Source organism: Oncorhynchus nerka, linkage group LG5 (genome assembly GCF_034236695.1).
Source record: "Oncorhynchus nerka isolate Pitt River linkage group LG5, Oner_Uvic_2.0, whole genome shotgun sequence".
Taxonomy (NCBI): Eukaryota; Metazoa; Chordata; class Actinopteri; order Salmoniformes; family Salmonidae; genus Oncorhynchus; species Oncorhynchus nerka.
This window is the reverse complement of record NC_088400.1, coordinates 56,579,042-56,596,411: the sequence shown is the minus strand read 5'-3', so window position 1 is coordinate 56,596,411 and position 17,370 is coordinate 56,579,042.

Genomic DNA, 17,370 nt, shown 5'->3' with positions numbered 1-17,370 from the left:
TTAGCTTAACAAGTCACATAAGTTGCATGGACTCACTGTGTGCAATAATATTGTTTAACATGATTTTTGAAAGACTACCTCATCTCTGTACCCCACACATAAAGTGAATTCTAAGCACAGATTCAAACACAAAGACCAGCGAGGTTTTCCAATGCCCCGCAAAGAAGGGCACCTATTGGTAGATTGGTTAAAAAAAAACTTTAAAAAGCAGACATTGAATGTTCCTTTGAGCATGGTGAAGTTATAATTATAATTATAATTACACTTTGGATGGTGTATCAATACACCAAGTCACTACCAAGGCCGGCTCCAGGCATAAGTGACATAAGCAGTCGCTTATGTGTGGTTTTTTTGGAACTCAGTCGGGGTCTGAACTTATTGTTGCGAGTTAGAATAGCAGAATACACAAGGTGCAAGTTCAAAATATTGTTTTGTCTGTCACTGACAGTCACTCAATTAGCTATGTCAGCTAACAATTTTTAGATTGCTAAGTTTGACTGGCCAGTTATCTAAACTTGGGGCATGTTTGTAGAAATGCAGTAAATTGGCTTTAAAACGGCAAACAGTTCTGTCTGCCACATGGCAAAATGAGTAGAATTACATAGAACGTGTTATAAAATTTCAACATTTTCTCTCCACTGCATGGCAAAAGTGTAGAACTGCAGAAAACATTCTTTAAAACGGCAAAAATATCTCTGTGCCCCATGGCAAATATGTACAACTGCATGAAATTTGTTATTTATTTATTTTTATTTAACCAGGTAGGCTAGTTGAGAACAAGTTCTCATTTACAACTGCGACCTGGCCAAGATAAAGCAAAGCAGTGCGACACAAACAACAACACAGAGTTACACATGGAATAAACAAACATACATTCAATAGTACAATAGAAAAAGTCTATATACAGTGTGTGCAAATGAGGTAGGATAAGGGAGGTAAGGCAATATATAGGCCATGGTGTCGAAGTAATTACAATATACCAATTAAACACTGGAGTGATAGGTGTGTAGAAGATGAGTGTGCAAGTAGAGATACTGGGGTGCAAAGGAGCAAAATAAATAACAGTATGGGGATGACGTAGTTGGATGGGCTATTTACAGATGAGCTATTTACAGGTGCAGTGATCTGTGAGCTGTTCTGACAGCTGGTGCTTAAAGCAAGTGAAGCAGATATGAGTCTCCAGCTGCAGTGATTATTGCAGTTCATGCCTGTCATTGGCAGCAGAGAACTGGAAGGAAAGGCGACCAAAGGAGGAATTGGCTTTGGAGGTGACCCGTGAAATATACCTGCTGGAGCGCGTGCTATGGGTGGGTGCTCCAGCAAATAAAATGTGCTGTTTAAAAAAAGAATCTCTGCCCCATGGCAAAATTATTAGAATTGCAGGTAATTTGCTTTAAAGGGCAACTTTTCAACCTCATTTGCATGTTAGGGTTAGGGTTACCACAATACCAGTGTCAACATATGTGAAATTGGCTCATTTCTAAGTTTTGTAGAATTAAATATAAAGTTGAAATGTTCTACCCGATGACATCATCAAAAGTTTTTTTTTTTTAAGCAATATGAGATTCAAGGTGATGTGGGGAGCAAGAAAATACCCTACCTTGTGCTAGATACTCGTTCAGGTGTCACGAATCCCTCCGGAACTTTCATCACGCACACCTGTCCCTTATTCTCACTGATTAGTATTTGAATATATGTGCCCTTTGGTTTCCATAGTCTTGTCGATTATTGTTACTATGTCTGCTGGTGCTGTGTGAGTACCTGTGCTGTGTGAGTACCTGTGCTGTGTGAGTACCTGTGCTGTGTGAGTACCTGTGCTGTGTGAGTACCTGTGCTGTGTGTGTACCTGTGTTTTGGCTTTCGTGCCCTTGTGGATTGCGCAGATGATTACAGGTCTCATCCTGTGGGTTAATCATTGTACGCGTGTTTATTTATTCAAGGTACTCTTTTGTTTGGGTTTCAACCCTGTGTTTTTATTGCGTGTCTGTTTGGTCTTCGTCACCGTGCCCTTACACGGCACTCTGTAATTTGGGATTAATAAACCCTATTACACATTCCTGCGCCTGTCTCCCGACTCTCTTCATACCACCGTGACATCCAGGTTTTGAAAATCACTGTTTTGTACTTCTAATCCTACCATGTGATGTCACAGAGAAGCATTTGTTTTAGGACATTATCTTTTTAACCATAGATCATAGACGCGCACTGTTTTCACATTCACTGCCTTTATTTTTTCCCCTCATTAATCTACACACAATACCACATAATGACAAAGCCAAAACGGGTTTATAGATTTTTTTTTGCTTATTTCTTAAAAATAAAAAAATAAAATATACATTTTACATCAGTATTCAGACCCTTTACTCAGTACTTTGTTGAAGCACCTTGGGCAGTGATTCCAGCCTTGATTCTTCTTGGGTATGACGCTACAAGCTTGGCACACCTGTATTTAGGGAGTTTCTCCCATTCTTCTCTGCAGATCCTCTCAACCTTTGTCAGGTTGGATGGGGAGTGTTGCTGCACAGCTATTTTCAGGTCTCTCCAGAGATGTTTGATATCTGGGCTCTTACTGGGCCACTCAAGGACATTCAGAGACTTGTCCCGAAGCCACACCTGCATTGTCTTGGCTGTGTGCTTAGGGTCGTTGTCCTGTTGGAAGGGGAACCTTCGTCCCTGTCTGAGGTCCTGAGCCCTCTGGCGCATGTTTTCATCAAGGATCTCTTTGTACTTTGCTCTGTCCATCTTTGCCTCGATCCTGACTAGTCTCCCAGACCCTGCTGCTGAAAAACATCCCCACAGCTTTTACCATAGGGATGGTGCCAGGTTTCCTCCAGACGTGACGAATGGCATTGAGGCCAAAGAGTCCAATCTTGGTTTCATCAGACCAGAGAATCTTGTTTCTCATGGTCTGAGAGTCTTTAGGTGCCTTTTGGCAAAAACCAAGTCAGGTGTCATGTGCAAACAAACTGAGGAGTGGCTTCCGTCTGGTCACCATAAAGGCCTGATTGGTGCAGTGCTGCAGAGATGGTTGTCCTTCTGGAAGGTTTTCCTATCTCCACAGAGGAACCATCAGGTTCTTGGTCACCTCCCTGACCAAGACCCTTCTCCCCCAATTGCTCAGTTTGGTTGGGTGGCCAGCTCTAGGAACAGTCTTGGTGGTTCCAAACTTGTTCCATTTAAGAATGATGGAGGCCACTGTGTTCTTGGGGATCTTCAATGCTGGAGACATTTTTTTGCTACCCTTCCCTAGATCTGTGCCTTGACAAAATCCTGTCTCAAAGCTCTACGGACATTCCTTCTATGTCATGGCTTGGTTTTTGCTCTGACATGCACTGTCAACTGTGGGAACTTATATAGACAGTTGTGTGCCTTTCCAAATCATGTCCAATCAATTCAATTTACCACAGGTAGACTCGAATCAAGTTGTAGAAACATCTAAATAAGGTATTTCTGTTTTTTATTTTTAATACATTTGCAAAAATGTCTAAACCTGTTTTTGCTTTGTCATTATGGGGTATTGTGTGTAGATTGCTAAGGATTTTTAAAATCCATTTTAGAATAAGGCTGTAACTTAACAAAATGTGGAAAAAGTCAAGGGCTCTGAATACTTTCTGAAGGCATGGTATGTAGACACTGAAATTATGAATACAAGGTTCATTAGGTTAAGTCTCCACATGGGTAGAATTGAAGGAAATGTGCTTTAAAAATGCAGAATGTATCTCTGCCAAATTGCAAAATTAGCAGAATTGTTTGAAATCTGTTATAAAATTGCTACATTTTCTCTCCACCCCATGACAAAATGTGTAGCACTGCAGAAAATGTGTTTTAAAACTGCAACATTTTCTGTATGCCTCATGACAAAACGGGTAGAATTGCAAATGAACTTTAAAATGTACATTTTTCTCTCTGCGGTCAAGAGGGGGTGCTACTAAAACATTTTGCCCTCTTGGTGACGGGGCCCCTCAACCAAATCTCGCTTAGGGCCCAAAAAAGCTATATCCAGCCCTGGTCACTACAAAGACAGGTGTCCTTCCTAACACGATACCAACCTAAATGACAGAGTGAATAGATGAAAGCCTGTTCAGAACAAAAAATATTTCAAATCATGCATCCTGTTAGCAATAAGGCACTAAATTAAACCTGCAAAGAAGTTAAGTTTATGTCCTGAATACAAAGTGTTATGTTTGGGACAAATCCAACACATCACTGAATAACACTCATATTTTCAAGCATGGTGGTGGCTGCAACAGGTTATAGGTATGCTTGTCTTTGGCAAGGACGATGGAGTTTTTAAGTGTAAAAATAAACGTAATAGAGCCAAGCATAGGCAAAATCCTAGAGGAAAACCTGGTTCAGTTTGCTTTTCAACAGACCATGGGGAGACAAATTCACCTTTCAGCAGGACAAAAACATAAAACACAAGGCCAAATATACACTGCAGTTGCTTACCAAGACAACATTGAATATTGCTGAGTTGCCTAGTTACAGTTTTGACTTGAAAATCTATGCTTGAAGAATTTTTTAAAGAATAATGTGCAGATATTGTACAATCCAGGTGTGCAAAGCTCTTAGACTTATCCAGAAAGACTCACAGCTGTAATTGTTGCCAACAGTGATTCTAACTTGTATTGAATCAGGGCTGTGAATATTTATGTAAATTAGATATTTATGTATTTAATTTTCAATAAATGTGCAAACATTTCTGAAAACATGTTTTCATTTTTTGTTATGGGGAATTGTGTGTAGATGGGTAATGAGAAAACCCTAGATTTAAACCATTTTCAATTTTCAAGGGGTATGAATACTTTCTGAAAGCACTGTATCCCACAGAAAGCTAAGTATTGAAATAACCAACTCTAGTTTACGTAATGAATCAATTTGTTTCTTAGATTTAGAGACTGAAATATCAAATCAGATTTATGTAGCCCTTTATGTAGCCAGTGATGTTCAATTCATGATAATCCAATTTAGGATTAATCCAATTGTGCGTCGTCCCACGGACCTCCCGGTCGCGGCCGGTTACGACAGAGCCTGGGAGGCCCCACATTGTAGGATTTTTAATGAATTTATTTGCAAATTATGGTGGAAAATAAGTATTTGGTCACCTACAAACAAGCAAGATTTCTGGCTCTCACAGACCTGTAACTTCTTCTTTAAGAGGCTCCTCTGTCCTCCACTCGTTACCGGTATTAATGGCACCTGTTCGAACTTGTTATCAGTATAAAAGACACCTGTCCACAACCTCAAACAGTCACACTCCAAACTCCACTATGGCCAAGACCAAAGAGCTGTCAAAGGACGCCAGAAACAAAATTGTAGACCTGCACCAGGCTGGGAAGACTGAATCTGCAATAGGTAAGCAGCTTGGTTTGAAGAAATCAACTGTGGGAGCAATTATTAGGAAATGGAAGACATACAAGACCACTGATAATCTCCCTCGATCTGGGGTTCCACGCAAGATCTCACCCAGTGGGGTCAAAATTATCACAAGAACGGTGAGCAAAAATCCCAGAACCACGCGGGGGGACCTAGTGAATGACCTGCAGAGAGCTGGGACCAAAGTAACAAAGCCTACCATCAGTAACACACTATGCCGCCAGGGACTCAAATCCTTCAGTGCCAGACGTGTCCCCCTGCTTAAGCCAGTACATGTCCAGGCCCGTCTGAAGTTTGCTAGAGAGCATTTGGATGATCCAGAAGATTGGAAGAATGTCATATGGTCAGATCAAACTAAAATAGAACTTTTTGGTAAAAACCCAACTCGTCGTGTTTGGAGGACAAAGAATGCTGAGTTGCATCCAAAGAACACCATACCTACTGTGAAGCATGGGGGTGGAAACATCATGAAGATGAAACGTGGCTGGGTCTTTCAGCATGACAATGATCCCAAACACACCGCCCGGGCAACGAAGGAGTGGCTTCGTAAGAAGCATTTCAAGGTCCTGGAGTGGCCTAGCCAGTCTCCAGATCTCAACCCCATAGAAAATCTTTGGAGGGAGTTGAAAGTCCGTGTTGCCCAGCAACAGCCCCAAAACATCACTGCTCTAGAGGAGATCTGCATGGAGGAATGGGCCAAAATCCCAGAAACAGTGTGTGAAAACCTTGTGAAGATTTAGAGAAAACGTCTGACCTCTGTCATTGCCAACAAAGGGTATTGAGAAACTTTTGTTATTGACCAAATACTTATTTTCCACCATAATTTGTAAATAAATTCTTTAAAAATCCTACAATGTGATTTTCTGGATTTTTTCCCCTCATTTTGTCTGTCTTAGTTGAAGTGTACCTATGATGGAAATTACAGGCCTTTCTCATCTTTTTAAGTGGGAGAACTTGCACAATTGGTGGCTGACTAAATACTTTTTTGCCCCACTGTATATCCATTGTATTCTATTTCTCTGGAAGCAAATAATGTAACGCTCGTCGGAAGAAGTGGACCAAGGTGCAGCGTGGTACGTGTTCATGATACTTTATTTAATCTGACCACCAACCAAAAGAACAACGAACATCACATCCCACAACCTAAGGTGGCCAAAGAGGCTGCCTAAGTATGATTCCCAATCAGAGACAACGATAGACAGCTGTCCCTGATTGATAACCATACACTTGCCAAAACATAGAAACCCAAAACATAGAAATAAAGAACATAGAATGCCCACACAAATCACACCCTGACCAACCCAAAAAGAGACATAAAAACGCTCTCTAAGGTCAGGGCGTGACAAATAAAGTGAGAACATTATTGTTTTAACCTGTTTTAAACGTACAGTATACTCCCATTTTATTTGGCATATTGTCTGTACAGTGCTGTAAAAAAAGTATTTGCCCCCTTTCTAATCTTCTCTATTGTTACATATTTTTTTATACTGAATGTTATCAGATCTTCAACCAAAACCTAATATTAGATAAAGGGAACCTGAGTGAACAAATAACACAACAATGATATACTTATTTCATTTATTTCATAAACAAAGTTATGCAACACTCAATGCCCTTGTGTGAAAAAGTAAATAACCCCTTTCACTCAATAACTGGTTGTGCCACATTTAGTTGCAATGACTCCAACCAAACGTTTCCTGTAGTCGCTGATCAGTCTCTCACGTCAATGTGGAGGAATTTTGTCCCACCTTTCCATGCAGGACTGCTGTAACTCATCAACATTTGTGGGTTTTCAAGTCCTTTCACAACATCTCAAATGAGATTAGGTCTGGACTTTAACTAGGTCATTCCAAAACCTCAAATGTCTTTATTTTTAGCCATTTTCATGTAGACTTGATTGTGTGTTTTGGATCATTGTCTTGCTGCATGATCCACCTTCGCAGACGGATGGCCTGACATTCTCCTGTAGAATTCTCTGATACAGAGCATTAAGGCAAGTCATCCAGATCCTGAGGCAGCAAAGCATTCTCAAACCATGACACGACAACCACCATGCTTGACCGGTGGTATAAGGTTCTTACTGTGGAATGCAGTGTTTTTTGTTTTTTTTTGCCAGGCAAAATGGGACCCACTGCAGCATCAGGTAGGTTCACAGCGCGAGCTGCACAGCCTCCTCATCCTTTGGTTTGGCTTCTCTTCAAGGTTACCCACCACTTTGGCATGCTAGGAAGGCCTAACGTTTCAACTCTTTATATTTCCCCTTTTTTTCTTTTCAATGTTTTAATTGTAATTTTCAAAGCTTTACAGGTTTATTTCAAATAGTTCATCTTTCCCCCCCCACCTTTTTCAGCCCTTTAAAAAAAAAGAAAAATAGGTGGAAGATGAAAAGGTGTGTTTAGCTACTGTAACTGCTATATAGCACAATCACATTGGCTACATCACAATTACAGCTGATGCCAGTTCAGGATATTAAACCCAATGATCCGTTCATTTGAGTGATAGGCTACCCATTCCAGTACTGTATGTATTCACGTCTGACACTGCACCATTGTCCTTGCTTTAAAAATAACACTATAAAAAAAAAAAAAAATCTGGTTCTTTACCCACAGCACTGTCTTTATCAGTCTCATATTGCTGTATAACAGGAGCGGCCGGAGGAAGGAGAGTTACACTGAAACCTGCAGAGGTCCAGAAGGTAAGATGGGCGAAAGGGCACTGACCTCACACTTTTTTGACCCTGTTTGAAAACGTCTGTCTGAGCCTAGGACACAAAGACTTTCAGGCATTGAACAATATGTTAACTTTCGTGTCTATATAGGTTATACTGTTGAAATGTGTCTTTCTATCTCCTAGAACCACATCCAAACGTGAAAGTCTTTGCTTTTGGTCTCCTGCTCCTGGTGGCCGTCATCTATGGTAAATATCATCTCTTCATGTTGAACCATCCTAATGTTTTTATTTTCAAAAGTTCAGATAAAAAAATAACCTTGATAGTAGGTCGATAGTGTGCACTAGACTACACACTATGACTATGGCCAGTGACTTTCAAGGTTGAGTTTTCGTTCATGTTTCTCTATTTCTCTCTCTTTCTCTCTCCCCTCTCTCAGGTGAGGCCCTGCAGTGCCATAACTGTATCCGGGCCACGCCAGGCAGTGGTGATTGTGTGGAGACTGTGGAGACCTGTCCTCCTGAGCTGGACGCCTTCCCCTTATGGTGAGTCCCAGCACCATTCAGTCGGCATGGCATATAGCCACAATCACTGCAGAGACGCCACAGTGCCTTATTAATCCGACCAGAAATCAATCAAAGACACACACACACACACAAAAACAAAAATCTATTTACTAGGTAAACCTACAAGATTATCACTCAGTCGTCAGTCATTACCCACTGGACAAAAACTGGTTGAATCAACGTTGTTTCCACGTCATTTTAACCCCCCAAAAATCTATGTGATGACTAATTGGATTTGCAAAAGTTAATCAATGTAAAGGCATTTCCTCTTTTTTTCACCCAGCTTTTAACCTAAATCCAATGTCATGGTGACATTTCTTGTTGATTTCATGTTGAATTCAAGTTAGTTGACAACTCAACCAAATGTAATCAGAACTAGATGTTGAACTGATGCCTGTGCCCAGTGGGTATCGTCATCATCACCCCCCCCTCTATCTTTCTCTCTCTATTTCTCCAGAGAACACCTTCCAGAAGTCCTGCTTCAAGATGATGGAGTGCCTGAAGCTTGGTGTGACCGAGGGTCTGAGAGTCACCTGCTGCAACTGGGACAACTGCAACGTATAAGACCCATGGCCCATACTCACCTTCTGTATCATTGGTATGCGTGTGGCTGGAGCCCAGTTCAAATGGCAATGGAATACATTCAGTATAGCAAAATTATATTTGTTATCTTTTGTTATCTTTTGTTCCTGATTTCATATGTCTCGAAATGTCATAAGAAGAACTTGTTTACATGTGATACGAATGATTCATCACTCAACACCACCTCTTACATAAACTATGCACACCAGTCAGTTGTTTTGTTGAGCTTTGATATTTCTAAAGGTTCTTTACACTCTGTCCCAATATGGAATGCCCCAGTGTGGAACATGACACTTCAAACCTTTTGTCTTGTGAAATCCGGTAATTTCCATTCCTTTACAGAGAGACATAGGGTGCTAAACCTGAGTAAATAGATTGCCCAATATCTCACACAAGTGACTCATAGATAACAGCTTTATTAGCATACTATGCTGTATAAAAGGAGAAGAAGAAGGAGAGGAGAGTAAAGGAACCTCAATACACCTAAAGGAAATACAATCAGGTGAGCAACTACTCTACTATCTACAGCACCTAATAACGTTGTCTCGTGATACTACTGGGGTCGTTAAATGGTTGGTTTCTGTACATTTCAAATAAACCAGGGTAGCCTAGTGGTTAGAGCGTTGGACTAGTAACCGAATGGTTGCATGTTCAAATCCCCGAGCTGACAAGGTACAAATCTGTTGTTCTGCCCCTGAACAGGCAGTTATTCCACTGTTCCTAGGCTGTCATTGAAAATAAGAATTTGTTCTTAACTGACTTGCCTAGTAAAATAAAAAAATAAAAAATAAATGTAGCAATTGTTGAACATCCCACTGCAGAGAGGGAGTCTTTGTTGATGCCTTTTTTCTATTGTCGGAACGACAGTTCAACAGACTCCTAAGGAAAGATGAAAGCTATATGTTTTTCTCTCCTTCTGCTGCTGGCATGTAGCTTTGGTGAGTCTGCCCATCAAAGTCTTCATCTTATTTCATGTCTTTATTTGACAATGCCAAATAAACACATTCATCTGTACCAGATTAAAGCTTGTTTGCTTATTCTTATCTCCATTCTTTAATCTTCAGTCTCCCAGTTTACACAATGGATAACCAGACTCCCTCTAATACAACAGAGGTAATGTTGTTAATCTGTTTTCTCCAGGAGAGGGCCTGAAATGCAACCGTTGTGTTGGCAAAGGCTGCAGGAACACAGTGGAGACCTGCCGTATTGACCATAACACATGCGGCACGGTCTTATTCAAGCCCCCACTCCGTACGTATCTATTATCCCCATTCACTAGGCAGTATTCCCTGAGTTTCATCTGTATATATCCCTTCACTAGGCACTTTACTATGTGTGTAACCCGAGGATCAGTAACCAATCGGTAAAACACAAAAAGCTGATCCTTTTGATTGACATCTAAGGAAACGTTTGCTATTTCCAATCAAGAAAATGTGCTGGTTTGTGTCTTCCATATCTGGTGTTTTACCCTGTCTCGCTTCTCTCTCTCCACAGCTATTTCGTACTTCAAGAGATGCATGAAGATGTCAGAATGCATGCTGCTGGGAAGCAACAAGGACATTGATGCCTTTTGCTGCACCACCAACCAATGCAACTGAGACACATACTCTGTCTAACATACAATACAGTCCATTTATTGTACTAAGCTGAATATCACTAATCAATGCACATGATTGAAACTGTTAAGAAGTAACATAAAGTTTAACTTTTTTCCAAACAGTTTGCATTTAATTATTATTTATGTTTGACATAATTCACCTGTGATTAGCCAGGTGATGGCCTGGAACATGAGCACTGCACTAAGCAAGTTCAGTTTATATATGATAAGTCATATACAAGTCATATACAGAACTAGTTTATAGTCTATATTATGTATTACCCAATACCACAGAAAATATAAACTCCATGTAGTTATCATTACACACTGTCCCGATGTGGAATGTCCACATACGGAACAGAGCAGACCGTGCATAACTATAGTTTTAACTATGCTTTGCAGAATGTACGTTTTTCCGGGAAATTAAGTTTTTAAAATAGATTCCAAAAAATGACTACAGCGCTCAAATTGACCACTTTTTAAAACTATTTGAATACAGATCTGAGAAAGCAACTCCTTCAAAATGTATTTGAATACAGATCACAGGAAGTGACTACTTTTCTCAAACTATTTGATTGGCTGCCTTCAACTAATGGCAGGGCTGTATTTGGAACTTTGGTTCCTGATTTCAACATTTCATTTCATAAGTTGTTTACATATGAATGATTCATCATCCAACACCAACTCTTACATAAACTACGCACACCAGTCAGTTGTTTTGTTGAGGTTTGATATTTCAAAAGTCTCTTTGCACCCTGTCCCAATGTGGAACACAATTGCTGTTGTGGCACGCCCTGTTTCTGCAAACGTTTGTGTCTTGCGCAATCTCTCGGGAAAACCTGGAATTTTAATTGATTTAGAAACAAACATTATTATTGCTACAGATATAACGTGTGCGCTGGGAATCAGGAAGCAAGTTCAGGGAGTGAATAATTTAATAAATGAAAACATAATACAAAACACGAACAGCGCACAGGCATGAAACTGAAACAACGACGCCTCGGGAAGGAACCAAAGGGAGTGACATACATAGGGAAGGTAATCAGGGAAGTGATGGAGTCCAGGTGAGTAATGACGCGCAGGTGCACGTAACGATGGTGACAGGTGTGAGCCATGATGAGCAGCCTGGTGACCTATAGGCCAGAGAGGGAGCACATGTGACAGTACCCCCTCCCCGACGCGCGGCTTCAGCCGCAGGATGTCAACCAAAATCACAATCCTAGGGATCAGGAGCGGACCAGTCACCTCACCTCTGCTGAGGCAGGGAAACCTGTCAGTCCGGATGAGACGCCAACCAAAGGGACGATCCCGGGGATCAGGAGTGGACCGGTCACCCCCGCTGAGGTGTGGGAGCCCGTCGAGCCCGCTGAGGCGTGGGAGCCGGTCGAGCCCGCTGAGGCGTGGTAGAGCCCGCTGAGGCGTGGTAGCGGTCGAGCCCGCTGAGGCGTGGTAGCCGGTCGAACCAGCCTAGGCGTGGGTATCAAACAAAACGGCTGAGGCCTTAGCTCCAGTTCTGACACCAGGACCCGACTTCACCTCCAACACGAAAACAAAAAAAGCCCGCTGAGGCGTGGGAGCCCGTCGAGCCCGCTGAGGCGTGGTAACCGGTCGAACCAGCCAAGGCGTGGGAATCAAACAAAACGGCTGAGGCCTTAGCTCCAGTTCTGACACACTGACATCACCTCCAACACGAAAACAAAAAAAACTCCCTGATGCTTCCCTTTGGGCACAATTAAGATGGCGTAGCAGTGAAGACAAGCATGTTTGTTTGTCCTCTCATGTACTTTTGTATTTTTCGTATTTTTTGTATATATATATTTCAATTTATTTTTTGAATCTCTTTTCGATTTTAAATTTGATTATACCTTCCGATAACCTGATAACTCACCCATTGTGATACGGAATCGCTATTATTTAAAATTATTTAGAACACATTCAAGAACCTCCAGCAGCTAACCAGCTAATTAGCTACAAGCTATTTAGTCATTGTTAGCCACTGCTAGCGGCTTTTAACTTCTGCACAGATACCAGCCCTGTTTTTAGCCTGAATAATACTCGCTAGTCTACCAGTATCGGACTGTCTCTCCACAACAATTCCTGCCGTAATCCCTGGACCACTACTTCTGATCTTCACAGCTAGCTTGCAGCTAGCTAGCTCATAGCTTGCAGCTAGCTAGCTCACAGCTAGCTTGCACTCACCGTGGTACCCAGTACGGAAGCTATCCCTGAGGCCCACCTCCCGGCCTACTCAGCTGTTCACCCGAACCCCACTCATACACGGCTAGAGCCCAATACTCCTCCGGATCCTTGCTGTAAACTCTGGACCTTGGCACCGGATCACCGCTGCTACCGATTGGATATAGTGACTAACGCCACTGCCACGAAGCTAGCACCAGTTAGCCGTCAGCCAGGCACATCTCCCGGCTAGCAAACTAAATTCCACAATACCTCTTTCGCCATCTGGCTTGGATTCTCTGTCGACGCAGCGCCCCGCCGCACCACCACGACTGGTCTACCGACCGAATACTCCATCCGCTGTGCCTTCATCCGGCCTCCGTCGGAGCAGACGCTCCTACTAGCCCAGGGCTATTAACTTTAAACGCCGTGTCGCTAGCGTAGTGGCAGCTTCCCTGTTCCATCTACTGTTGCCCCCTGGACACTATGATCACTCGGCTACATAGCTGATGCCTGCTGGACTGTCATTAATCACGGTACTCCATTCTGTTTATTTATTTTTTTATCTGTCGGCCCCAGACGCAAACTCAGGCTCTGTGTGTAGTTAATCCGACCCTCTCTGCCTAGTCATCGCCATTTTACCTGCTGTTGTTGTGTTAGCTGATTAGCTGTTGTTGTCTCACCTGCTGTTTTAGCTAGCTCTCCCAATCAACACCTGCGATTACTTTATGCCTCGCTGTATGTCTCTCTCAAATGTCAATATGTCTTGTATACTGTTGTTCAGGTTAGTTATCATTGTTTTAGTTTACAATGGAGCCCCTAGTTCCACTCTTCATACCTCTGATACCTCCTTTGTCCCACCTCCCACACATGCGGTGACCTCACCCATTGCAACCAGCATATCCAGAGATACAACCTCTCTTATCACCCAATGCCTGGGCTTACCTCCGCTGTACCCACACCCCACCATACCCCTGTCTGCGCATTATGCCCTAAATATACTCTACCACGCCCAGAAATCTGCTCCTTTTATTCTTTGTCCCCAACGCTCTAGGTGGCCAAGTTTTGATAGCCGTTAGCCGCACCCTACTCCTCCAATGTTCCGCGGGTGATGTGCAGGTAAACCCAGGCTCTGCATGTCCCCAGGAACCCTCATTTGTTGACTTCTGTGATCGAAAAAGCCTTGGTTTCATGCATGTCAACATCAGAAGCCTCCTCCCTAAGTTTGTTTTACTCACTGCTTTAGCACACTCTGCCAACCCTGATGTCCTTGCTGTGTCTGAATCCTGGCTTAGGAAGGCCACCAAAAATTCAGAGATTTCCATACCCAACTATAACATTTTCCGTCAAGATAAAAGGGAGAGGAGTTGCAGTCTACTGCAGAGATAGCCTGCAAAGTAATGTCATACTTTCCAGGTCCATACCCAAACAGTTTGAACTTCTAATTTAAAAAATGAATCTCTCCAGAAATAAGTCTCTCACTGTTGCCGCCTGCTACCGACCCCCCTCAGCTCCCAGCTGTGCCCTGGACACCATTTGTGAATTGATCGCCCCCCATCTAGCTTCAGAGTTTGTTCTGTTAGGTGACCTAAACTGGGATATGCTTATTAACACCCCGGCAGTCCTACAATCTAAGCTAGATGCCCTCAATCTCACACAAATCATCAAGGAACCCACCAGGTACAACCCTAAATCTGTAAACAAGGGCACCCTCAAAGACGTTATCCTGACCAACTGGCCTTCCAAATACACCTCCGCTGTCTTCAATCAGGATCTCAGCGATCACTTCCTCATTGCCTGTATCCGCTACGGGTCCGCAGTCAAACGACCACCCCTAATCACTGTCAAACGCTCCATAAAACACTTATGCGAGCAGGCCTTTCTAATTGACCTGGCCCGGGTATCCTGGAAGGATATTGACCTCATCCCATCAGTTGAGGATGCCTGGTCATTCTTTAAAAGTAACTTCCTCACCATCTTAGATAAGCATGCTCCATTAAAAAATGCAGAACTAAGAACAGATATAGCCCCTGGTTCACTCCAGACCTGACTGGCCTCGACCAGCACAAAAACAGCCTGGGGTGGACTGCAATAGCATCGAATAGTCCCCGCGATATGCAACTGTTCAGGGAAGTCAGGAACAAATACACAGTCAGTCAGGAAAGCAAACGCCAGCTTTTTCAAGCAGAAATTTGCATCCTGTAGCTCTAACCCCAAAAGGTTCTGGGACACTGTAAAGTCCATGGAGAACAAGAGCGCCTCCTCCCAGCTGCTCACTGCACTGTGGCTAGGTAACACGGTCACCACCGATAAATCCATGATAATCGAAAACTTCAACAAGCATTTCTCAACGGCTGGCCATGCCTTGCTCCTGGCTACTCCAACCTCGGCCAACAGCTCCGCCCCGCCCGCAGCTACTCGCCCAAGCCTCCCCAGCTTCTCCTTTACCCAAATCCAGATAGCAGATGTTCTGAAAGAGCTGAAAAACCTGGACCCATACAATTCAGCTGGGCTTGACAATCTGGACCTTCTATTTCTGAAACTATCCGCCGCCATTGTCGCAACCCCTATTACCAGCCTGTTCAACCTCTCTTTCATATCGTCTGAGATCCCCAAGGACTGGAAAGCTACCGCGGTCATCCCCCTCTTCAAAGGGGGACACACCCTGGACCCAAACTGTTACAGACCTATATCCATCCTGCCATGCCTATCTAAGGTCTTCGAAAGCCAAGTCAACAAACAGATCACTGACCATCTCGAATCCCACCGTACCTTCTCCGCTGTGCAATCTGGTTTCCGAGCCGGTCACGGGTGCACCTCAGCCACGCTCAAGTTACTAAACGATATCATAACCGCCATCGATAAAAGACAGTACTGTGCAGCCGTCTTCATCGACCTGGCCAAGGCTTTCGACTCTGTTAATCACCATATTCTTATCGGCAGACTCAGTAGCCTCGGTTTTTCTAATGACTGCCTTGCCTGGTTCACCAACTACTTTGCAGACAGAGTTCAGTGTGTCAAATCGGAGGGCATGTTGTCCGGTCCTCCCGCAGTCTCTATGGGGGTGCCACAGGGTTCAATTCTCGGGCCGACTCTTTTCTCTGTATATATCAATGATGTTGCTCTTGCTGCGTGGGGATTCCCTGATCCACCTCTACGCAGACGATTCTGTATACTTCTGGCCCTTCCTTGGATATTGTGCTATCTAACCTCCAAACGAGCTTCAATGCCATACAACACTCCTTCCGTGGCCTCCAACTGCTCTTAAACGCTAGTAAAACCAAATGCATGCTTTTCAACTGCTCGCTGCCTGCACCCACACGCCCGACTAGCATCACCACCCTGGATGGTTCCGACCTAGAATATGTGGACATCTATAAGTATCTAGGTGTCTGGATAGACTGTAAACTCTCCTTCCAGACTCATATCAAACATCTCCAATCCAAAATCAAATCTAGAATCGGCTTTCTATTTCGCAACAAAGCTACCTTCACTCACGCCGCCAAACCTACCCTAGTAAAACTGGCTATCCTACCGATCCTCGACTTCGGCGATGTCATCTTCAAAATAGCTTCCAATACTCTACTCAGCAAACTGGATGCAGTTTATCACAGTGCCATCCGTTTTGTTACTAAAGCACCTTATACCACCCACCGCTGCGACCTGTATGCTCTAGTAGGCTGGCCCTCGCTACATATTTGTCGCCAGACCCACTGGCTCCCGTTCATCTACAAGTCCATGCTAGGTAAAGCTCCACCTTATCTCAGTTCACTGGTCACGATGGCAACACCCACCCGTAGCACGTGCTCCAGTAGGTGTATCTCACTGATCATCCCTAAAGCCAACACCTCATTTGACCGCCTTTCCTTCCAGTTTTCTGCTGCCTGTGACTGGAACGAATTGCAAAAATCATTGAAGTTGGAGACTTTTATCTCCCTCACCAACTTTAAACATCTGCTATCTGAGCAGCTAACCGATCGCTGCAGCGGTATAGTCCATCGGTAAATAGCCCACCCAATTTACCTACCTCATCCCCATACTGTTTTTATTTATTTACTTTTCTGCTCTTTTCCACACCAGTATCTCTACCTGCACATGACCATCTGATTATTTATCACTCCAGTGTTAATCTGCTAAATTGTAATTATTCGCCTACCTCCTCATGCCTTTTGCACACAATGTACATAGACTCTTTTTTTCTTTCTTGTTTTCTACTGTGTTATTGACTTTATTGTTTACTCCATGTGTAACTCTGTGTTGTCTGTTCACACTGCTATGCTTTATCTTGGCCAGGTCGCAGTTGTAAATGAGAACTTGTTCTCAACTAGCCTACCTGGTTAAATAAAGGTGAAATAAAAACAATTGGTGAAGCGTCATTCTGTAACATGTGCGCTGGGAGTCGGGAA